Source organism: Dama dama, chromosome 1, assembly GCF_033118175.1.
Source record: "Dama dama isolate Ldn47 chromosome 1, ASM3311817v1, whole genome shotgun sequence".
Taxonomy (NCBI): Eukaryota; Metazoa; Chordata; class Mammalia; order Artiodactyla; family Cervidae; genus Dama; species Dama dama.
The window spans coordinates 57,263,424-57,276,717 of NC_083681.1; positions in this window are offsets into that span (position 1 = coordinate 57,263,424).

The window sequence follows — 13,294 nt, forward strand, 5'->3', positions numbered from 1 at the left end:
AGGAGTTCTGTGTCTGAGTTCTTAACATTCTTAAGCAATGAGATTGGCTGGTGGTTAGTTGCTCAGTCCTGTTCAACTCTTTGCAATTCCATGGACTGTAGCCCACCAGGTTCCTCTGTCCATGGGATTTTCCAGTCAAGAATACTGGAGTGGGTTGCCATTTCTTTCTCCAGGGGATCTCCTCCACCCAGGGATGGAACCTGCAGCTTCCTGCATTGGCAGTTGGATTCTTTACCACTGAGCCACCAGGGAAGCCCCTAAAATGACATATTAGGAATCAAGTAATATTCTTAATACATTATAGATTCTTAGGGCCACTTTTGAAATTTTCTTGAACCAAGAAAGCTTTAGTCTTTAAGTGATATATTAATTTGCTCAGTATTTAGATTCCACTAACATTTATTCGAGTGCTAGTCTATGCTGATAATCAGTTGGGTGCTTTCACAAACAGCTTTTCAACAGTTCTTGACAGGATTGTTTTAGCAACTTCCTAGTTGCCCCCATCCACTGTTTCCATTCAACATAATATTTTCTTCTAGTCCATCATGAATGCCACCATCACATGTTTTGTTTTCCCCTTCAAAATTTTCAGTGGCTTCTACCTTTGTTTCCTGTTTCTAAAGTTGTGGGTGTGCTCATTCGTGTCCAACTCTTTTCAGGCCCATGGACTGTAGCCTGCCAGGCTTCTCTGTCCACAGAATTTTCCAGGCAAGAATACTGGGACAAGTTGCCATTTCCTACTCCAGGGGATCCTTGGGACCCAGTAATCAAACCCATGTCTCTTGCGTTGGCGTGCATATTCTTTACTACTGCATTGCTTGGGAAGCCCAAAGCTTTGTGTACTATGAGCCTAACTCATCTGTTGAACCTAATTTTTCTTTATCCCTCAAATGGAGTAGATACTCCAGTAGAGGAGGAATATTCAAAACCATGTTTCTCCTTGTTTCCAAGTCTTCATTTGTGTTTTCTTAAATGGATTGCCCTTCCCCATCTCCTCTGGCTGTCTAGGCTATATACATCCTCAGACTGAACCCATCCTCCAGGGCTATGAAGACATGTCACTTCTACTAAGCTTCCCTTTCTCCATCCTCTTCACCTTATTGGTTCCTAATGGATCTTATAGCCTGCAAAAGCATTCACATATTTATTTCTTGTTCATTGTTGTTATTTGTTGTCACAAATGTTCAACAAATGTTTATTAAATGCTTAATGTCTGTCAGACACCTTGCTAGGTACTAAGAATGCTATGTGGAGAAAGACAAATGCAGACATTCAAAGATTTTCTTTTCTTCCATCCTCTAACTCCTCTCCTTTGATAACTCTATTTACATGTATATTCCCTTGCCTGACATTGTTTACAGCTCACTAATACTCTGTTCATTTTAGCTTTTCAGGGTTTCTGTTTCCTTTTTTCAACATAAAATATTCTTAGTCCCATCTAGCTCATTTTTCATCTCAGATATTGTCTTTTTTATCTTCAGCAGTTTGATTTAGGGGTTTGTGTGTGTGTGTGTGTGTGTGTTTGGATTTTCCATGTACTCACTTAACATGCTCAATATTTCCTCTAGCTTCTTGAACATATAAAGTAAAATTATAATGACAATTTTAATGTCTTTGTCTACTAAGTCTGTCATCTGTGCTATTTCTATTGATTTTTCTCTTAATTATGGCTTATGCATGCATACTAAGTTGCTTCAGTTATGTCCAACTCTTCGCTGTCCTGTGGACCATAGCCTTCTGTCCGTGAGATTCTCCAGACAAGAATACTGGAGTGGGTTGCCATGCCCTCCTCCAGGGATCTTCCTGACCCAGGGATTGAACCCTCATCTCTTGCATCTCCTGCATTGGCAGGCAGGTTCTTTTTCCACTAGCCAAACCTAGGAAGCCCATAGTTTCTTGCCTCTTGCATGATTGGTAACTCACTAAATAAGTAAGGCTAAACATTGTGAAATTCACATTTGGGGCAGCTAGATATTTTTATACTTGTATAAATATTTTTTGAGATTTGTTTTGAAATGTAGATGGGACACTTAAAAATAATTTTGTTTTTTGAGGCTTAATATTAAGCTTTGTTAAATGGAACCAGTTCAGTCTTTTGTGAAGGGCTAATTGTGTTCCACCTCTGAGGAAATAAATACCCTTCTAAGTTCTTTACCTCATGCCACATGAATTGTGAGGTTCTACTCTGATTGGCAGGGGTTTTCCAGGTGGCACTAGTGGTAAAGAATCTGCCTGCCAATGCAGGAGATGCAAGAGACACAGGTTCAGCCCCTCTGTATGGAAGATCCTCTGCAGAAGGAAATGGCAACCTGCTCCAGTATTCTTGCCTGGAAAATCCCATGGACAGAGGAGCCTGGCAGGCTACAGTCCCTGGAATCACAAAGAGTTGGGCATGACTGAGCACACATTCGCACACACGCATGCACACACACACACACACACACACACTGATTAGCAGGAGTAGGAACTAGTCGCATGAGCTGGAATTGTGGCTGGTTTGCCTTGTTCCTTTTGAATGATTCCCTGCCCTTGGTAATTTCTTAATAACATATCATCATCATAAAATTTCTGAATTCCAGGGATAAGTAGAAGATCCTCAAAGTTTTCAGAGAGAATGAAAGGAATAAAAAGTCACATTCTAAAGACCTGGGACTCAGAACACTACAGATGGCTAATTATTTGAAGCATAGGTAAGGAAGAAAAAGTATTAGGAGCTACTTCTGAGTGGAGAAACTATGATTCAAATTAATTAACACATTTATATTCAACACACAAAGTAAATGAAAGGATCAGTTAATATGTGAGGCTCTAAAATATCCTTCCCTAATTCATATATCTTTGAGATTTAGAGTTAGGAGAGGTCTAGAGAGTTCCAGTTCCTACACTTTGCCGAAGAGAAGACTGATCACTGTTCTGCATCGCGAAGGAGGCAGAGCTGCTTTTGTTCTTATGGTTCTGCTGATTATTAAATCAGCCAGCTTCCTAATCAAGAATTACTCTTCCTGTGGAAGCACTCTTCATCACCTGTTGCTTGCTCACATTACTTCCTGTCTTACAGATGAAGAGGAACACTCAAATTAGAATAGGAAGTCTGAGTCTAGACAAATCCCAGTGAAAGCTAAGTTATGCAAATATCATGTTTGTATAAGAAATGAAAGTCCTAAGTAGGTTGTAGGTATGAGAACTTTCTTAAGACACTGCAAGAAGAATGTACTAAGACGGCATCAATTAAGAGAAAGCTGGAGTGGGTGGGAACATTGGGGATGGGAGGCTACCTGGGGAACCTAGGAAAGTAGAAAGTCGTATGAGGAAGTCAGACACTCCCAGTGGAAGGTTTTACTTTTTCATTGCCTGTTGAATTGTATACAAATAGGCACTAGTATATAGAATACATATTTAAAAGAGTTACATCTTATTACAGAGTAAAACGTTACTCTTACTTAAAGCGACCTATTCAGGCTTCTATAGGTACAATTAAAGTCTCAGTTTTCTTTCTTTTTCTAACTGAGTTTCTATAATACTTCAGAAAAGCAAAATTTTAGACAAATGGCTTCCTTTATTTGAAGTGAAAGTGAAGTGTCATATGTGAAATAGCTTGCATTTTAAATAATATATGAAAACACTTGGTCTAATCAATTAAACACCACAATATGGGGAAATCTCTTCAAGAATATTTTTAGAAAGGAATTTTTCTTGGTCACAGATCTTAGCTCAGAACACAAAAACTCCATCTCAGAGTACCAGAAATCTAAGGTAAACCCTACTTGTTATTAGAATGAGTTGCAGATTATATTAAAATGTAAGGGTTTACTTTTTTTAATGTCAGTTGTTTCATCATCACTCTACAGTACATGTAAAAGCACAGATTGATGCATTTTTCTGGCATCTTCCTGACGCACCCTTGCCCTAAATAAATCTGTTTGCCAGGATCTTGTCGCTTAAATTAGCCATCTCACTCTTGGTCCTGCCAACACAGGCAATTGTGCCAGTGTTCTCAGCATTTACTGGCACATGAGCTGTTGCCTTTTCTTTGGCGTTCTATGTGTACCTAAGGCCATCATCTTTCCTTCACAAGACAGCAGTCTGGCTTATGTGTCACTGAGACAGACTTCAGAATTGTTTGGACTCACTCTGGCTCTCTCCAGGGTATGCATCCTGCACAATGTATTTTCAGGCACACAATATATTGTTCAGAATTTGTCGTGCACAAACTTGCAGATTGGCAGAGCCACCTGCCAAAGATAAGAACCTTTTAAGTTGTTGTCAAACGTCATAAAATGTGTTCCATGATTAATTTTGTGGGCACAGATCGGTTTTTGCATAGAGTCCAAAATTTGGGATATGTCACAGTGACTAAATGGCACCGGCATGCTGAATGAATTTGGAATTTGTTTTCTCAAGTGTGGGAGCAAGCACACAGATGGGCTTGGATCCAGTGGTGCTGCTTGGAATTCTCATTATAGCAATGATGTCACTTGTCACGTGGACTGGGTGATAATGCTGCCAAGTTATGGACAAAGAAAGGCAAATAACAAAGTACAGAGGCCAGGGGAGAGGATTTAGGTAGCACAGGAAGCTCTCACTATTAGCTGACCTCTGCTCAAATGACATAAACATTGTGTCAGGGCTGCCAAGAATAAACTCTAGAAATACAAGCTGGGAAGGAAAATTCCAACTAAAAGGACTTTGTAAGAAGGTCCTATATAACCTAAATCTTCACTTCACAGACAAGATCATTGAAAACAAACATGCCCTTACTTTTTTGATCAGTCTCTGAAAACAAATCTTTGAGCTGCAAGCAAACTCAAAACCAAACCAAAACCAAGACATTTTGCTTTATAAGAAAAGCTTTGTGGACACAAAAGAGTCAGCAACCCTGCTGGGAGATGGAAAAACAAAAATTTATGTTGGCAAAGAAATACCAAGTTTGCACATCAGAATTATCTACAGGGCTTTAAAAATAGTACATCTGTTGTGTAGCTAAAGCAGTACTTAGAGGGAAATTTATAGCTATAAAAGCTTATGTTAAAAATGAAGAAAGACCTGAAATCAAAAACCTAACCTTTTCTCTTAAGAGGTTCAAAAAAGAAGAGCAAACTAAATCCAAAGTAAGTAGAAGGAAAGAAAAATAAATATTAGAGAATTAAAAATATACATATATACACACATATGTGTTCATATACATATATATGAATAAAATAAATGAAAATCTGGCTCCTTGCAAAGATCAAGAATGTTGACAGACCTTTAGGTAGACTGATAGGAGAAGATGGGAGAAGATTTAAATTACTAAAATCAAGAATAAAAGAGGGAACATTACCATCGACCTCATAAAAGAGTAAAGAGAATACTATGAACAACTATTCATATACATATTTACTTACTGTATATTATATAGAAATAATATCTTTATTAATGCCATCTAAGTTAGCTAATTTGTGATATGTATAACAGTGTGGATGAGTGTGTGTATGTGTATATATCTGTTTTTTCAATGCTAGAGGCCTATCACATAAATTTTGATTCAGAAAGTCTCAAGTTCAAAAGGAACATTTTTATTTGGTGGTTTTTGTAATGTGTTCTCTTTCCTGAGAACAACTGAACTAATGCATAGTAGTTATTCAAAAATATTGTTGAATTACAATTGAATATGTATTAGTTAATATAGGTGCAGCTACATATAAACACAAAACTTCAAAATAGCTGTGCATTTAAAGTAAGTAAAAGAAATCCAGAAATATGTAATTTGGGGCAAGTGTTTTATTTTGAATGACAAAGGGCCCAGTTAAGAATCTCAACTGTGTCCCTTTGGGAAAAAGAGGAAAAAGAATGCTGGGATAAGCCTCTAGAACAAAGGTCCACAACCATTTTGGCACCAGAACAAGTTTTGTGGAAGACGATTTTTCCACAGACTGAGGGGTGCAGGGTGGTTTTGAGATGATTCAAGGGCATTACATTTATTGTGCAGTCTATATTATTATTACATCAGCTCCACCTAATTATCAGGAATTAGATCCAGAGGTTGGGGACCCTTAGGCTGGAAAATTTGCCAAAGCATACCACAACTTTCAAAACCTAACTTTAAACTTAGTTCCCGGAGGAACTAGTTTGATAGATTGATAGAATTGATAGAATCTAGGTTGATAGATTAATTTTTTTCCCATTAGAAAATTTATAATTAATTTAATTTATTAATTAATTCAAAAGAATTTACTCAGCAAGTGATGTGAGAAAAAAAGGTCAGATATGCTCCTACCAAGCAATTTGGACAATGAAATCTACACAAATGAAACAATCCAGAAACGCTTTCTACCAGCATTTACTGAAGCACTATGTTTTACGATTTGGCCCACTATATATTTAGATTTAAGCTTTGAAAAAATCATTTAGTCAGCAAACTGACTTAAACTAAAATTTTCATTGAAATGAACCACATGACTATGTTAGCAAAAATTGAGTCTGAAAATTAACATTTATTCTATTACAAACTATTCCAAAATGTGAAGACTTAAAAACAAAGAAACAAACAAAAAAAATCCCAAACTCTCCAGAATCCATTGTTTGTAAAACTTCTTTTAACTTGTTAGGTATAGACAGAACTTTGCAAAACAGCATGAGAATAATTAGCTTCTCAATCTTTCAACTGATGTGTCCATCAAATGGCTAGTTAGGGACTACAGCCTTTATCACATCAAGTCTGCAAACATGTCCCGATTACCACTAAACAGCCTCTTGATGAAGGTGAAAGAGGAGGGTGGGAAAGCTGGCTTAAAACTAAACATTGAAAAAAATTAAGATATGGCATCCAGTCCCATCACTTCATGGCAAATAGAAGGGGAAAAAGTAGAAACAGTGACAGATTCTATTTTCTTGGGCTTCAAAATCACTGCAGATGGTGACTGCAGTCAAGAGATTAAAAGATGCTTGCTCCTTGGAAGAAAAGCTATGACAAACCTAGATAGCACATCAAAAAGCAGAGATATTACTTTGCCAACAAAGGTCTGTATAGTCAAAGCTATGGTTTTTCCAATAGTCATGTACGCATGTGACAGTTGGACCATAAAGAAGGCTGAGAGTCAAAGAATTAATGCTTTCAAATTGGAGTGCTGGGGAAGACTCTTGAGTGTCCTTTGGATAGCAAGGAGGTCAAACCAGTCAATCCTAAAGGAAATCAGCCCTGAATATTCATTGGAAGGACTGATGCTGAAGCTGAAGCTCTCACGCTTTGGCCAGCTGATGCAAAGAGCTGACTCATTGGAAAAGACCCTGTAGCTGGGAAAGATTGAAGGCAGGAGGAGACGGGGGCAACAGACGATGAGATGTTTGGATGGATCACTGACTCAATGGACATGAGTTTGAGCAAACTCTGGGAGATAGTGAAGGACAGAAAAGTCTGGCATGCTGCAGTCCATGCAGTTGCAAAGAGTTGGACACAACTTAGTGACTGAACAACAACAAGGCACTATAGTAAGGCATTATACTGAGTCCTAGAGATACCAGGAAGATGCATCCTGCTTTCGCAGAGGTCACAAAACCCAATGAAAGGGGATATCGGCATAGACATCAGATCAACCCCAGAATCAAAAAGACAGATGGTGCTAAATGTTTTTATTTTTTTTAATAATGCCTCCTCTCAGTTCATTTTTTTTCCTTCTTAATTTAATTTGGCTGTACCAGGTTTTAGTTGTGGCACTCAGGCTCTTTAGTTGTGATATATGGGACCTAATTCCCCGACCAGGGATTGAACCAAGCGCCTTGCACTAGGAGTGCAGAGTCTTAGCCACCAGACCACTAGGTTGTTGCTGTTGTGCAGTCTCTCAGTTGTGTCCGACTCTCTGTGACCACATGGACTGCAGCACGCCAGGCTTCCCTGTCCTTCACTGACTCCCGGAGCTTGCTCAGACTCATGTCCATTGAGTCAGTGATGCCATCCAAATATCTCATCCTCTGTCATACCCTTTTCCTCCTGCCTTCAATCTTTCCCAGCATCAGGGTCTTTTCCAAGGAGCTGGCTCTGCACATCAGGTGGTCAAAGTATTGGAGCTTCAGCTTCAGCATCAGCCCCTCCAGTGAATATTCAGGATTGATTTCCTTTGGGATTGATGGTTTGATCTCCTTGCAGTCCAGGGGACTTTCAAGAATCTTCTCCTACTCAAAGGCATCAATTCCTGGAGAAGGGAATGGCAAACAGTTCAGCATTCTTGCCTTGAAAACCCCATGAACAGTATGAAAAGACCACCAGGGAAGTTCCCTAAATATTATCATTTCTGTTATTATTGCTTTAGATGCATGGGTTTTAATAGAGTAATGTTGTATAGTAAAGAGTGGGATAAAGTGATTTCTCATCAAGGATAACCAGAAAAAAAAAAAAAATCAAAGAGCAGGGGTTCTCAAACAGAGGCTATTTTGGAGCCCAGAGAACATTTGACAGCGTCTGGAGATATTTTTAATTGTCACGACTGCAGATGGTGGGATGGGGGTGAAGATTGCTACTGGCATCTAGCGGGTAGAGGCCGGAGATGCTGCTTTAGCATCTTACAATGTGCAGGACAGCCCCCTCAATGAAGAATTATCCAGCACAAAATGTGAATGGTGTGAGACCGAGAAACTCAGTTCTAGCAAGAAGGAAGCGTTTGTTGAGAAAGGATCAGAATGTTGACAAGTGGGTAATTGGGGAATGGGAATGAAAGAGAGCTATGTGAACAGAGTCAGGCAGGGAAGAAAACATACTCCCTGTTTAGGAAATGAGGAGGGCTTCAGTGGGAGTATGGATATGCACCTGGGGTTAGGTGGGGGTGGATGAAAATGAGGGCTAATATTTAGGCTGAGGTGGGGACTTCCCTGGTGGTCCAGTGGATAAGACTCCACACTTCTACTGCAGGGGGCACAGGTTTGATCCCTGTGCCACAGGGATCTTGCAAGCCACATGGCCGCTCCTCACTCAGATTTAGGCTGAGGTGGATTGTGGGGGCTCCTGAATGCTTGGGTTTATTTTTTGAGCTAGAGTGAGCCATCAGAAGATCTTAAAAGCTGAACAACTACAATTAAAACTATATTTTAGAAATATAAACAGAGGAAGAAACCTATATTCTCACAGCAGATAGTAAGAAAATTCCTTTGAGAGGGTCACCTTTGTTTGAGCATTGTCTGTCAAGCTCCGATTTTTAGAAAGTGCCAACACCGCAAGAACGGAGAAATTCCACATAATTGGACCAGGGTGAGGTGGTATGAGGTGATATAGGATGGGCAGTGACATGAGAAGGGACAAAAGGGTAGGGGAGAAAGACCCTGCTGAATTTTTTACTCTGAAATCCTTCCCCGCGGCTTCTGAAGCTACAGTAATATTTACAAAAATCACAACATGCTTGTTACCTTTGGATTTCCTGTGGAAGATGACTTTTGGGGGGGTTGAAAGCACAGGATGGTGAGAATAGGACCCCAGTGGTTAGAAACGGGGCAAAGGATTTGGATGCCTCTGTAATAAGCAATTTCATCACCGACTCCTTCCTTTCATGTTCTGTAGTCTTGCTGCTCACATCTGCTCATGCTCCCCTAACAGTCCAATGTTTACCTGCCCTTCTTTCTCCATGACTTGCTTTTCTTCTCTGATCACCCTTTGAAGCCCACTTCTAAAGGTCTAGTCCCGGTACTGCACTTTTACATTACCAATATTGTATTGTATTTACCAACATATTTGTTTTCTCCAATCAGATAGTTAATTAGGTTAGGTTCAGTAGGAGGATAGGAATGGTATTTCATTCTTCTTTGACTCTCCAGCAGGTCGCAAAGTATCTGTCTTGTTACCCAAGCTCAGTGATCATTCATTGTATGAAATGTGGGTGAGGCTGGTGAGTGGTAGAAAGACTGTAGCTCTGGACTTAGCTTGCTTTTACATGGCTGTTGTTAAAATGATACTTTCCCTTCTTATTAATTTTCTGTTTTGAACTTCATCTCCCAGCTTAAATATTTCCTTCCAATGGATGATATTCTATCAGGGGGAAAAAACCCATAGTATGGTGTTAAGCCTGAGTGAATGGACTAAAATCATGTTTCAATATGCTTTTTAGAAAGCTTTTGTGTTATTAATTTAACATCGACCTGCTTATTAAGATCCCATTATTAAGGAAATGATTGTAAAAATCATTAAGAACATTTCTACAAATCTAAGCCACTGAGTCATCTTGCTGGTTCTCAATGAGCTTGGGCTGAATATCCCCCATTCAGAATAGTAGGTAAAATTTTGTTTTTCTAATCATTAGTAAACATTTATCCATGGGCTGATTTTTATGTATTTTTGTTGTTGATAATGTAAAGAAGGTTCTATATAGGAACAGCTGCTGTACATTTGGGACAGTGCCCAGGTATGGTTTTTGAAGACCCTTTCCCAAAACATCTTTCCCCACTGGTGGCATGCAGGGTCTCTGGTCTCAACACAAATATTTCCACTGAGTTAAAGCATGAAGCCTCTAGTCATATCCCTGCCTTTTGGATTAGAGTATAACTCTTGTGGTATCAACAACCTGTATTTGGAATGTGAATTTGGAGTGGAATTCTGGAGCTAGAGGTAGGGGAGATGTCTCTTGCGTTGTCATTGCTTCTACCAGATCAAGTTTTCCTTTCCCTTAAATAACTTTGGTGTGAAGTTTGTGACATCATTACTAGGTACCCCTCATTATTGCTGTCATCTGCTGACTTGAGGACACTCCCCACATTCCTTACAGATTTAAGCTCTGAGCTCACCCTCGCTTATTCCAATAATAAGCCTATGATAATTCTTAGATCCAAGTAAATGATCATTTTGATACTCTGGCCTCTGACTCCCATGACCTCTTCTCCTCTAATGACCTCCTTCTCTCTCAACCTCATTCACTCATTCCGACCCCCTCCCCCCAGAATGGACCTCTCATTCCCCTCCCCTAGACATTGTTCTTAGCAGTAACTGCTATCTCCCATATTTTACTCCCAAGCATCCCACTCTAGGACCCCCACTTCATATCCTTTCAGTTTTCTGTCCCTCCCACTCTGACTTGAAAATACTTAGACCAGATAATTCATTGTCCTACTCACTGTCCATGCCCCACATATCCTAATTTACCTCCTCATCCATCCTAGATTTTATAGTTTATCCTAATAACCACTTATATTACACACCAGCTCCTGGACACTTCTCTTACTTATTTGTCCGTCTTCGGCAAAACTCCAATCCTGGTTATCTACAACTCTTTCCCACTCTGCACTTGTTCCCTGGCTGCTGAACTTGGCTAGAGGAAAACACCCAGTGTTGCTGCATGGTCTTACTTTAAATTCATGAATCAGTAAATTCAAGTGGGCACAGCAATTCTAACTCATTTCCCCAGCCTATTCACTTTTACTTCACAAACAAGATTTCAAACCTTCTCTCCCTTCAAACTCTCAACACTTTCTCTTTCTTCATCATTCTCATCTAATGACCTTGATTCTTTTTTCACTGACAAAATGGAAATAATGAGAAGTGGTTTTCCAAGTGCTGCTTCCACCACTTCTGCCAACCTACTAGCATCTATGCGCATGTTCCATCTGCCATTCCGTTACTCTGAGCATGCCCCTCCCCTTAGCCACCAGTCTCAGAACCCCATATCTACTCAAGGAGATTGGTAATTTTTCTCCAGAAGTTTTGGAAATGCTCTCTATTCTTCTTTATAAGTGCATTTCCATCAGCATATAAACATGCTATACTTTTCATATTAATATGCTCTCCCTTGATTCAATGTTTCCCTCCAGCCACCTGCCCATTTCTCTTATTCCCAGTCCCATGGACAGAAGAGCCTGGTGGGTTACAGTCCATGGGGTTGCAAAGAGTTGGATATAACTAAGCATACAGGCAGGCGTGTGCACGCGTGCGCGCGCACACACACACACCCCTACACCATTCTGCCAAAACAGCCCAGGTCAATATCTTCAGCAATTTTCATGTTGTCAAAGCTAATTGTCAATGCTCAGCCCTCATCTCACTTGAAACAATTGACCATTCCCTTTTTTGGAATGTTTTCTTCATTTGATTTCTGGGACATCACCTCTGGAGTCTTCTCTGACCTCACTGGACACCTTTCAGTCATCTTTAATGGTTCCCCTTTTTTAAAAAAAGAAGATTTATTTGCTTATGACTGCGAGGGGTGTTAGTCGCTACATCCAGGCTTTCTCCAGCTGCCGAGAGCGGGGTCTCTGTATGGTTGCAGTGCACAGACTTTTCACTGTGGTGGCTTCTCCCGTTGTGGAGCAGAGGCTCTAGACACATGAGCTTCAGCAGTTGCAGCACTCAGGCTCTGTAGTTGTGGCATTCAAGCTATAGATCATGAGCTCAGTCATTGTGGTGCATGGGCTTAGTCGCCCCTCGGCATGTGGGATCTTCCTGGAGCAGAGATTGAACCCATATCCCCTGTGTTGGCAGGCAAATTTAAAAAAAAAAAAAAGTTATTTATTTATTTTTAGCTGCACTGGGTTTTGTTGCTTTGCTAGCCTTTCTCTAGTTGTGGCGAGCAGGGGCTACTCTTTATTACAGGGTGCAGCAGGCAAACTCTCATGCACCACACCATCAGGGAAGTCCTAATGGTTCCTTTTTATCTCCCTGGGCTCTTAATTTTGTAAGTTCCCTAGAATTCTACCCTTAAACTTCTTTTGTTCTTTGTCTACTCTTACTGTCTAGATGATCTTCTCCAGGCTTATAACTACATCCTAAGCTATATTAGCATCGTCTGGTAGAAATATAATGTGAGCTACAAATTGTTTTAGATATAATTTTGAATTTTCTAGCTGCCTCTTTTAAAAAAGTGAAAAGAAACAGGTTAGATTACTTTAATAACATATATTATTTAGCTAAATTGTGGCCAATATTTTAACATATCAATATGTAATCAATCTTAAATTATTAATTAGATGTTTTCCATTCCTATTTTCATACTAACACTTTGAGATCCAGTGTGCATTCTACACTTAGAGCACATCTCAATTTGGATGAGCCATTTTTTTTTTAAGGACTTGTTTTTTTAATCGAAATATGATTAATTTACAAGTTTCAAGTGTACTGCAAAGTGATTCATATATATTCCTCTTCAGATTTTTTCCCATTAAAGGTTACTACAAGATATTGAATATAGTTCCCCTTGCAACAACAGTAGGTCCTTGTTGTTTACCTGTCTTATATATAGTATTGTGTTATGTCGATCCTAAACTTCTAATTTACCCCTTCTCCCCACTGTTATCCCTTGGACAAGCCAGATTTTAAGGGCTCAGTAACCACAGTGGCTACTGTATTGAA